The following is a 13211-nucleotide window of genomic DNA, read 5'->3' on the forward strand; positions in this document are numbered from 1 at the left end:
CGTATTACTGGAAGAATCGGCAGAATTCTATTGACTGGCGAGTATAGCTTTAACCATTTACGTTTAAAGACGCCAAGTCTGTCAGCTTTAGAGCTGCAGAAACACACAAAAGAATGGGTATTTTGTAAGAGACTTTTCACTCGATGTGAGTTTTGATTTGAGCAATCAGACATTTCAACACTTCCCTCAGTTCAGCATATTATCCTCTATGCAGCATAGCATGACCCTTACCCCCGGTTGAAGCAATGAGCAGTACATGATCTCCATGATGCTTGGATGCTCCCTCTGTGATGCAGGTTTTCACAGACAGTGTAGGAATAATAATCTGTACTTTAGAGCTCTTTATACAGCACTTCTGCAGTGCTGTGAATACCAGTTGCTCCTATAAACCAGTTTCTAGGGTTCAATTTTCCAGCCTACGTGGGAGGATGAAGTTTTATCTGTGAAGCATCCTGCTGCCTGATGACAGAAAGGGCCACACTGTGGCTTTTATATTCCACTCTTTGCTCATCTCTAAACTTTCGCTGTTGGGGGTGGTATGTCACAACATCCACCTCTAAAAATATTGTGTTGTCAAAAGATAATTGGCAAATTCTTGACACAATAATATGGAATGATGATGCACGGACATCACAAAGACGTCAGTAGTATTTATAAAACCATGCAAGGCGTGATTAGTGTGACCTTTGTAAGTAAAGAAAGTACGGCCATAAGAACAAAGATAAAAAGAAGGTTCTGCAATGGGCAGGGACAACGGGGACGGAGAGAAGGGAGGAAAAGAAAGGGTAAATGAAGGAGAAACAGAAAATATACACTAGGGTATGGAAAGTGAACAGTCGAGATGGCAAATAGTACATCAATTAACATTGTAAACATTCATCAATATAAGTACATAAATACGCATTGACTAACTCATCATCATCAAAACAAAACAAAATTCCGCAAAACGACGAGACAGGTAGGAGGAGAGAGGCACACACATAGAAAAATCAAGGCCAGGGAACCAAAATATTACTATACCACAGGAGCGCATAAAGTACTGGTTCAGACATGCGTAATATAAGGTATGGCCTCCTTTACAGAGTGTAAATATAAACATGATTCCATGTATATCATGAATACAACAAGGTGAAAAAGGCTTACCAGGATTCCTTAAGAATGTTCGTGAAAGCGAGATTCTTTAAGAGTGTTCATTATATCTATGGGTTATACCACATCTCAGCCTTGAAAAAGCCCTTGGCTAACCGGCCACCTGGCGAAACGCGTGTTGTCTGTTTTTCTGTGCCTTTTCTCAACTTTACGAGGTGTAACTAAGAAAAGAAAAATAAAGAAAACAAATAAGGATTTTACCTTTCTCAATCATTTCTGGATTAAGAGGCACCAACCTCCACCCTCTACCTAGAATCACTTTTTGACAAAGCCCTTTGTGAAGCACGTACCAGCATCAAATTGGGTCACTACAAGAATAGTTTGAATCCCAGCCCTACCTACACTCTGGCCTTCCCGCATTAATTAGTGTGACCTTTTGTGGCTTCGGAAAGAAATGTAAAATCAGGCAGCTGTTTGTGTTGGTGTTTCCGTTCAGCCGCCCATGGATTTTATAATATTCCCATATTTACAAGGACTTGTAAACTTGTGAATGCGTCAAAATGCTACACCTTTCCCAGTCAGGCCTAACAAGGAGAAATATCTTAATTTCTACCCGTGTTTTTCTCTTTACATATGAGCTCAGTTCTGCATCACAGGCAGAAAGAGGCAAATGCCTCTAAGGATTATTTTTGTTGAAGAAGATGTCCCTTCCTGCTCACAAATAATTCTGCCTGAAATGCAGAAACTCTGCCACTGTTGTGCAAGGGTACCTGCTTTGGCAATAGGCTGCACACAGTGAGTCAGCACAAGGAGAGAGCAGATATTATATCTTTGCACATATGGAACATTTCTGCTCTCCACCTTTCATGCAACAAGTTGCATCCCCTTAGCTTACTGCCCTGCATTGGAGTTTTATAAATCAGCCTTTGAGTACAAAAACTTTGGAGGGCTTATTTACAAGCAGCTTGTAAATTTCCAATATGTCAACATTTTGTCAGTACTCCATATTCTCAAGAGGACATATCTTGGAGGATTTCACACTTTTGGAGTCTGGCTTCAAAATGAACCAGCTGCAGAAATGCCTGCACCACGTAAGTATTATATGCAAGGCAGGTGTTCCATCGTAATTTCCAACGTAAAACATGATGCATGGATATTTACAAATTTGACGCATCACCGGCTTGAGTTATGCAGAGGCCCAATAGTGTAAAAAGTCCTGGGCTGTGACACCCACCCAGAGGAAATGATGCATTGACATTGGTATGCAAAGAGAAACCAGTGAGAGAACAGTGTGGCAAATGCCACTGCACCACAGAGGTGCTTATTGTGCAGTTGGCAGATGTAAGGAGATCCCAACCCCCTCTCCCCCCGTGGGAGATGTAGGGGATCCCAACACCCTCTCCCACACTCACCACCATGTTGCTTGAGATACAATTCCTTAAAAAACGTTTAGCAAAGCAGAAACAGTTTGCTTAATTAAACAATCTGGCAGGGAGAACAATTATAGGCACTAGGTTTGTGGACTGTCTAAATTTATATTTGGTTGGTGTTCTTCTTATATACAAAATGCAATAGGCAATAAATGTTTCCGGTGAGGAATGTTGGTTGCTGCCTTTGGAGTCATAAATTAATAGTCACTGAAGGTGGGTCCCGATCTTGTGTGGACACAGTGTGCCCAGTGGTGAAGGTGTCCAGATGTCCATCATGGAGAGCACATGATCACTACATGTACTAGAACTTGATTGCCCATGTGGTCCTAACTCATTTGACTTTCCTGTGTTTTTAGGAGTCCGCATACTCCCTTTGGCCATGTGTGCTATTTTGGGCTAATTTCCCCTGACCTTTAGAATGTGATTGTACCTATCTGGGAGATTGAGTAAGAGTTTCCTGCCCGAGTGTTTGCCTGCCAACTATGCAACATCCCACCTGTGATCTATCAGTCCCAGGCCTAAGTCTAAGGGCCTGCCTAACTGTATATCTGCAAGTCAAAGTTAATGTAGAGTTGAAAAAAACTGATTATAAACTCTTTCGAAGTCTGCGGACTTGGAAAATATTAAGTCCACACCTCCACTAAGGGCCCCGGGCACAATCATACATCGACAGCCAAATTGGCCTCCTAGCTCAATCTTATCTCAATTGCACAATCGGAAAAGCTTGCCGGACCCACATTTTGGCAGTAAGGATGCTGGCATTACATATTAAAGACTTCAACCCCAACTGGCCAATGCTTTCTCAGATTGTCAAGTGCAGACTTTGTGGCTACATATCTGAAACCTTTCTACACCTACTTTGCAGCTGTCCAATGTTGCTCGATCTCCGGCGAACACTATTAATGCAACTTATTTAACTCACATCATAAGAACATGCAACAACGCAATGAGCTGGACTTGAAGTACCATGGATCCCCTCGAATTGGTAACAATAGGCAACATTTTCAAAGCTGTACAGGACCTTCTTAAAAAAACACAACAAAGCACAGAGATGTTTGTGGATTGATAATTCCTAGTTTCTGTATCCTGGACATTAGGCATTGTAATGTTTGACCCCCTTGCAATTGAGTTTTAACATTTGCTATGTATTTACTCAATTTTGTGATCGATTTTAAACTATTTTTACATTCTTTATAAAAAATCCAAACTGGCTCTCTCATAACAGATTTTAAATAGTCAAACACCCTAAATTTAATTAAAACTGCTTGCATACCTTGAATATTATCTTTGGGCACTATGTGCCAGCTATTGCAAGGACCCATTGTTCTCCTTTTTTTCTCAGCCTAATATGCCTTTTAAATGTATTATATTGTCAAGGTTTTAAGTATTCTACACAATAAACTTTGTATTGACTATATTGACTGACTAATGTAGAGTTTACAATGGGCAAATCTGTTAATAAAAATGATATTTCATTTCCATCTATATATGCCTCGCTTTCCATATTAACAGCCACAAATGCAGCGCAGGAGAGGGGAGCATGTTTATGACCAGTTGGCTACCCTAATTAATCTCAAGGAGGGTGAGGTCATCACTTACTAAAGGCTTAGGAGGGAGTCTATCGTCCAACTGCTACACCAGATGGCAGCAAGGCTCCAGGCACCAACTCCCATGGCCACCAACATCCCTCCACAGGTGAAGTTTATGGCTGTCCTACACATGTTGGCATCAGGCTTATTCCATATCACAACAGGCAGAGTGGCAGGAATCTCCCAGCCATCGTTCACAGCTTTTCTATCCTCTGACCTGGAAACCATCATCCGCCTAAAGCCACAGTACTTTCTCTTCTCCAACACACAACAACTGCAGCTGGAGATCAAGCAAGGCTTCTATGCCATTGCCGTTTTCCATATGTGTTGGATGCCATGAACTGCTCACATGTGCACATATGCAACTGGTTCCTCCTGCAGCAACATCTCTACATGAGCCGGAAATACATCAACTCATTCATTGTCCAGGCCATTGTTCGCCATCAGGGGATGTTTACCAGCATGCTAGACAAATACCCATGGAGTGTGCTTGACGCATATGTCTTCAGGCACTTCATCATATAAGAACGCTTCAGGAATTGCCTATATGGGAGTGGCCTACTTGTAGGTAAGCAAAACCCAAGTACCTAATAGACATACAAACAGTCAGAAATGGATTACATAATACCCATCCTTGTGTTTATCAGGACAGAAAGGCTGATAAGTATGAGGGGTGTTCCACATACATGCACCATGCATCATGCCAAATGTGTCAAGCAAACCCACAACTCACACATGTCAACACACAAAGTCATCAACATAGATTACTATCCACCCTGTACAAGTGCTGCAGTGTACTCAGACACAAATCTCAACATGAATATTCCACAGCTGTGAGAATAAATAGAAGGCATACACTTACACAATCCCTTACAACGTTTACTCTGACACATACATGTGAATGAAAAATGTATTGTGGCTACTCATGTAGTTCACAGCTCCTTGTGACAAAAACCAGTCTGCACGCATGAGCATGGTCACAATGAATAGTATAACAATCCATGCATCATGTGTGAGCTGCATCACATGTATGATCCAATATCACATGGTCAAGTAGGTGTATCATAAAAGGCCTGTGTCAATGTCATGTAGGCCACCACAATCTGTGCTTTAGCATGGACATATGCCTGTATCATTGTAAACCATGTTAGTCATGTGACAGCCTGCCTGGGGAGGATCAACTAGCCAATTATCAGATGTACAGTCTTTCACTTCACACATGTAGTGGGAGCACATAGCATAGAGTGGCTTTGACCATCTCCAAACAACAATCACAGCCAGTAACCAGATCAACATGTAAGTCAGGATATAAAGGTGTGCTATGTCTCAACCCATATGTTGTAACTTATGTTTCCCTGCTGCTCAGCTGGTATGCATGTCATGTGGAATGTTGGATGATTAGAATGTAGCTTTGCTGTGAATGTCAGTTGAGTGAGGGCTGAGCAGCAGGACAGCTGCTCCTGATGGGGTTTCCTTTCTATCTTATCCAATTAACTTAAATAAAGTAACTTGATCTATAATACATGAAGTATCCATCTTCTCATTGATTACCACATTTTGGCAACATTTGGGGACTGTTCTGTAAAGAACCAACGCGTGCAACTTAAAGGAAGAAGACTATATAAGGAAGACTTCATTGTGACCAAGGAGAGAAGGAGAAGAATAAAGAACAGTACCACTCAAGTACTGTTGAAGAGGAGAAAAGAAAACTAGAGGTAATCACTTTAAGTTTGGATGAAAAGTGTGTGTGCGTAACGCTGGCTGGCAAACTAACCCCATCAGTGACCCCTACATCGGTCACCCTAAAACCTAGATTTGCCAGAGCGAAAAGAGAAGAATCTAGTTTAAACAACCAGCAGCAGTATGGAGCATCACTGTAGTTTGTATGGTTGCCTGTTTCAACCTTCTGAGCAAATTAGGAAGAACTAGCGGTGTATCTGTTAAAAATAAAGCTTTGTCAATCCAGAAGTGAATAGTGCTGTAACTGCCTCAACGGAAAATAAAAACTGTAACTGTGCCAAGCCAGAGGGGATTAGCGTTGTGTATGTTGAAAAAAAAAAATTAAACTTTGACGTATCCATCTTCTCATTGATTACCACACCATACTCAGCATGTGCCATTAACCCCTTCCACGCTCATGACGAGCTGGGCTCGTCATGAAGTAGCCTCCTCGCACGCTCATGACGAGCCCAGCTCGTCATGTTGTATGGGATTGACGATTTCTCAGCACAGCAGGGGAATATGCTGAGCATCCATGGGGTTAAAAAGAGTAATGGAGGAGACGTGTGCGTACACCTTTGACCAACTCCATGAGTTAACCAAATTGGAAAAAACGTTCGAAAGGTGTATGACCATTTTACTCCACATTACACACATGGGCCAGAATGTTTCTGTAACAGTGACACAAAGCATTAACAGTTGTCCTATCTTTTCCTATTTTAGCTGACCAAGGATATGGTCTCCAACCATGGTACATGACCCCTTATACACACTCCCTGGTCTCCAACCATGGTTCATGACCCCATATACACACCCCAGGCCGAGCAAGAGAGGAACTACAAGCAGACATTCTGCAAGACCCTTAATATTGTTAGGTGAACCTTTGGTTGGCTCAAGGCCAGGTTCTGATGTATGGACAGTTCAGGGGGAAGATTTGCTGTACTCAACCCAATGGGTGCAAGATCATAATTGTCTGTGCCATTGTGCACAATATATGTGTGCAGATGAATGTCCTGTGAGATAGGGACCAGCAACAGCAGGACCCAATGGAGGAGAAGGAACAGGTTGGTGGGGACTTCCAAAACTCAGCAGATGGCAATAGGCAACGCGCACACATTGTGCAACATTTCTTCGGCTCAATCACATGTACAGTGATGGAGCTATAACTACGATATCATCAATGTTAAACTGGCAAATACATTTATGAATCTAATCTTTGTCTTTGTGTGAGTATCCCAGCAAAGTTGGTGGCACGAGTTCCTAAACAGGAAAGGGCTGGCTTTGAGGACCAACAAGACCTAAAGGGTAATTGGAAACAAGGAACAATATGAACAAAAATGTTATGCTCTGCAGTGCAGCAAGCTTTGGTACTGCACTGCACTGCACTGTGCTAACTGTATGGGAAAGGGATGGAATTGCTCACATATCCAGTCATACCACATATAAATGTAAATTAGACTGCCCAGTTACATGTTGCACAGCCCAGTCCAGCTCCGTCAAGTTTGTCCAGCCTAATATGTAATGTGCAGCACCAGCCCAGGTTCCCATTTGAATACTGGGACTTGTAGTGTAATGTATAACATTAGTGACCAGGACTATAAGTCCCACAATACAAAGTAAGAAAACTGGACTAGAACACCACACCATGAATGAACACTGTAACCCTGCCCACCCTGACTTTAACAATGCAATGTGCCTTGTACCATGAGGCTAGTGTGTCTGTCTTGCTGCCATGCAGCCAAAACACGAATGTAAAGCAATGGAATGGTGTGGGGTTGCCATAGGATTAACTCCTCATCTGAGAGGGGTTTCAGATGTATTGTATGTGAAATATCAACACAAGGGAAAGATTTAAAGAGACACATGTACAATCACTAGCCTGAAACTACAATGCACTCACCTGTACTGATTTTCCGGGTGAAAGCACACAGGTATTTTCTGCCATAGTAGAGACTATCCTACCTCTTGTCATATACAAATCTATACTGGGGGTGGGGGTGAATGAAAGTGTTGAAAACTAGAGGACCATGAATGTTTGTTGGAATAATAAATGTGAAAGCAGGAGGATGTCAAACAGGGAATCATGAAGAGACCTGATAAGATAGGTTTCCACGATGATGGGCAGGTCTTAGAGAACACGGGCAGAGAAACATGGTTTTGCGAATTACTGGAAGAATCTGCCGCATTCTATTGATTGGCAAGCAAGGCTTTAACCATTACGTTTAAAGATGACTAGACTGTCAGCTTTTGAGCTGCAGTAACACACAGAAGAATGAATATTTTGAAAGAGACTTTTCACTCAATGTGAGTTTTGATTTGAGCAATCAGACATTTTAACACTTCCCACAGTTCAACATATTATCTTCTATGCAGCATAGCATGACCCTTACCCCCGGTTGAAACTATGAGCAGTACATGATCTCCATGATGCTTGGATGCTCCCTCTGTGATGCAGGTTTTCACAGACAGTGTAGGAGTAATAATCTGTGTCTTATGCAGCGCTTCATACAGCATTTCTGCAGTGCTGTAAATACCAGCTGTTACTATATACCAGTTTCTGGGGTTCAATTTTCCAGCCTAAGTGGAAGGATGCCGTTTTATCTGTAACTCATCCTGCTGCCTTATGACAGAAAGGGCCACACTGTGCCTTTGACATTCCACTCTTTGCTCATCTCTAAACTTCCGCTGTTGGGGGTGGTATGTCACAACATTTACCACTAAAATATTGTGTTGTAAAAACATAATTGGCAAAATATGAACACAATAATATCGAATGGTGATGCAAGGACAACACAAAGTCTTCAGTAATATTTACAAAGTCATGCAAACCTGATTAATGTGACCTTTTGTTGCTTTGCAAAGAAATGTAAAACAAGGCAGCTGTATGTATTGGCGTTTCCATTCCTCCACCCATGGATTTTGTAACATTCCCATGGTCTTAGAGAGATTGGAGGGTGAAGGTGTATGGGCCTAGTTGTGCAGTCATTCTGGGTAAGCACATGTCACAGAAAATATGAACTTCTAGAATGTGGGCCACAGCTTCATCCATAGCCCTCATATACAGGCAGCCATGCTGTTCAATTGCAAATGGTGACTCACACTGGGGGTGTTGGTGTCTCATGAGAGTCAAATTATCATGTGTGTGCCATCAGTGTGTGAGTGAAAGTAGAGTCTCAGGGTCCACTAGAGGATTGGTAAAGAAGTCATGTACAGGTACACATGAGGGGGCCTGGGTTGAGTGATGTGTGATACTCTGCAGACAAAGAAATCTGTCAATGGCAAAATGGGGTGAGCGTCAGTGACATCAACCTTCCTAGCTTGACTGGGTCTATCCCCTGAGAGTTGTTACCCAGTATTTACAGTACAGAACTATGGAGACCACTGTGTGTGTACTGGAATCATATGAGTATACACAATTAGGTACACCATGGTAAGTACATGCCCTTACACATACCTGCAGTTAAATAAGGTTGCTAGTTGTGGAGAGTTGTGTGGATGTATGTCAAATATGAGTCCTTGTCCAGATGAATGAACAATGTGCATGCAAGACAGCCTAACAAGGAAGACTGGTGCAATGTACTGTTTGAAAGGCGGACTGCAGGATCAACAATAATACATGACCAAAACCACATCATGTACCCAGGTGCTGTGGGCTGAGTAGTGGTCAGAGGAAATGCAGGTACCCTGGTGACTTGGAGCAATGTGCACAGTAGTGGTATCAACAAGTGAAACTCCATTCATTATAGTCATCATGAAAAAGAAAGGCTATCACCAAGTCAGATGTCAACCTTGCCTCATATTACCATTCCCGGCCGGGCCAGCCAGCAAGCTCTGTAACTGTGTTGTAATTTGTGGTACAACACAAAGTATCACCCTTGTCACACAGTTCTGCTGTGAACAATGTAGAGATAACGCCATCTGAAAGGCAACTACAGTGGATCTTGGCCACAATTCCTATGCAGAACATATGTCTTATACATAAATGCTGCACTGAAAGAAAATCAGAAAAACATCTGTATGCCAGTCAAAGTAACTCAAGTCAACATCTAGCATAGATCACCATTAACATATTCTAATTTCATTGTAGAGGGTGAAACAACACCTCCTGACCAGCATTCTGTCCTGGATGACCAATCTGTTGGCGATGACATCCTGCCCGTCATGGACAATGAAACCTTTCAGCAAACTTCTGGTCTCCATTGGAAGACCTTCTTTGGTCAAAGCAAGGGGTGAGAGTCTGACTGGATTTTCAGACGAACTGCCTACCACACAACATGCCCCATCTGGAAGCCAAAGCCCAAGCCTGGACTCTGAGGACCCCCACGTTGTTTTCCAATGGTGAGAGGTGGAACTCCAGCAGAAGTTGATAGATGAGATGGGGTGGGGATGTATACCATTGTGGGCACCCTAGAGGGAGTCCATAGGTGCTTCAGTCCCAATACAGACAACTCTGAGGCAATCAAAGGCATCTACTCTGGCTCCATAAAATTGAACAGCCCCTGGCTGGTGTCAGGAGGCAAAGGCAACAACAACAGCCCTGTCAATGAGACACCACTGAGGTTGCCACCCAGCTGGGGGCCATCCTCACATCCTTCAATCTATGGAGCAGATGCAGGTGCATTCCACCTTGATGTTGTTGCCTTGCTGACAAGCTGTCAGGCCCTTGTCAGTGCTGTGTTGCCCTCCTTGCTGGCACAGACAAATACTGCCAGGCACAAGTGAGCCACATCTTCAATCCATGATATGTGTGTGCCTCGGTTGCTTAAGGCACAAACAACACCACCCTCAAGGGAGGCCCAACACACATCAGAGGAGGAAGATGTGGACTTCATTAATTTCTTGCAACAATCTACACCATACATTTGGCTGTAACTCTTGGCCAGTTTCCCATTGGACTTGTGTTAATTATCATACCATCACCCTTTTCACCTGTTACAGTCCCCTTTTTGTATGCCCACCTGTTAATCTGATCCATTTGTGGACTATTGATGAGGCCTACCTTCCCTAACACCAATTTTGACTTCCTACTCACCGAAATACTCCTCTTCTCAACATGTCAAATGGCATGTATCTCCCATGGACTCTGGGGATTTTTTAGCTCTCAAGCAATGTTGAAGTTGTTGCTGCATGACCTGCTACTTTAAATTAGCCTATGAATAACCTGTAAATATATGCACTACTTTGAACCTGCATGTTGTATGTCCATTGCAGTTAGGACTAACTAGACCATGGTGGATGTGGAGATCCAAAAGGCGTTTCCCACCATCACAAGTAAATTGCACTACTGTCTCTATCACATGCTCTTGTTGTACAAGGGCAAGCATTATGTTACTTCCCTGCCATGGCATTATGTTGAAAATCCCTTTAATCTATTGAACGTCATGGTGTGACAGTAAGCATCGGTACATTGAGTGCCACACAGTAAAAAAGGCCAAATAATCACACAATTGCAGAACTGCACAAATTGGGTCTTTTGAGGCAGGTGAGCCTTTAAGAAATTTTCACACAGCCACAGATATCTTGCTCAGCTATCATGACAATGTCATCATGAATATATATGTCAGCCTTGATGCTTAAACTGAAGAGATCCTATGAGTACTATAAGTACTATCATAATGCATGCACTGAAAATATGCAGATATTAATGGCCAGACTCCTTCTGTATACCATCAGATCCATGCCACACAAGGATGTAGAAGCTCAATGCTTTTATGCCTACTATGGCAGTCAGTCAAACCACTTTATTCGATTAATAACAATCATAAAAAGTATAAAACGTACATCACTATGTTATTAGGAATGAACTGCAACCACTAAGAATTTGGAGTCATGTATGGAATGATAAATGGTGTAGTAAGGTACACTGGGATGTGTAGGGAAGTTGTGTCCCTTTGACCCTGAGAGCCCTTACATGCATTGAGTGTGAGTGTAACCACACATGCCATAAATTGTACTATACACACACATAACAATATAGAGGAGCCAGATCACAGACCCTGGGATCAAGCTACGCATCCATAGGCTAAGAGGAAACATCTGAACATTATCTTTTCTAACTTAGCAAGTAGTTGCATAAATTCACATTCAGGAAGCGCCACACTTCGCAAGTACTCAGTGCCAAGGATGATTGATGTTTCCAAGGAGGTGGAGGCCACTTTCATGGAAACTAACCAGTAAACATGCAATGACGTACTAGTGCATTGGTGCAAGGATGAGTGTGTAAGTGCCAGACTCCAATGTGTGTCCCAACACAGCCATGTATGTGTACTATGGGATGACCGATCCATCCCCACTATACATGTAGGATACGTTACACACACATTGCTTTAGTAGGTGACTCTCTGTGTTGGGCTGTGCATCCATTCACACAAAGAGGACCACTTACAGTGGCCAAAGAAAGTAAAAGATTTCACAAGTGACTCCATTGCAATGCATACTGACTCTTGTCCATAGGCGAGTCACAAAGTTGCACATATCTACAAACACTGAAGTGCATTCCTACATCATGTACTCAAATTGGTTCAGAGACAGAATATAGATGGAAAAATATCAAATTACTAGAATATCGAGCCAAGAATATCAATTGTGGAAAATATTGAGGTAAGTTTTTTCATTTTTTGAAAATATTGATTTTATTGTCATATAGAAATATCGAATTTGTAAATATCGATGCCAAAAATATCTATGTAAATTATACTGAATTTCTGTTTTTTTCCAATGTTCTATTTTCTGGTTTTTTTTGTAATTAGGTATTAATAATTTTATCATGTTTAAATGATTTGTTATGTTTAAATAACTGTATCTTTTGGTTTATAAAATTATTTTTAGGAGTTGGATGTTGGGTTTATTGGGGATATGGGTGGGTAGCCATTTAAAATGTTAGCAGAAAAAATATAATATTTTCAAATTGTATATATTTTAGGAGCAGGATGTTGGATTTATAGGGGATAAGGGTGGGGAGTAATTTAAAAAATATTGTGGGGAAATTAATTTATTTTTATTACATTTTAGGAGAGGATATTGGGTAGGGGATATGGGTGGGAAGTAATTTGAGAATGTTGGTTACAAAAATGTAAATTAATACATACAAAAACATAATTATTACATTTATACATAATTATATCTTTTTTGTTTTTTTAATTATAAACAGTTTCTTTTGTATAGTTTAATTTTTTTAGTACAAAAAAGAAAACATTTGTATACATATTTTTAACATTGTTCTGATACATTTTATATACTCTTATGATTGAAAAAAAATTCTATCACGTGTATTTGACAAGGTTATATTTACTTTTTTTATATTTAGTACATGTAATATTCTATTTAATAAAATTATATTTAATATGTTAAATACCTTACAATATTTTTAACAGAAATATGTTGT

The sequence above is a fragment of the Lissotriton helveticus genome, chromosome 3_1, assembly GCF_964261635.1.
Source record: "Lissotriton helveticus chromosome 3_1, aLisHel1.1, whole genome shotgun sequence".
In the NCBI taxonomy this organism is placed as follows: Eukaryota; Metazoa; Chordata; class Amphibia; order Caudata; family Salamandridae; genus Lissotriton; species Lissotriton helveticus.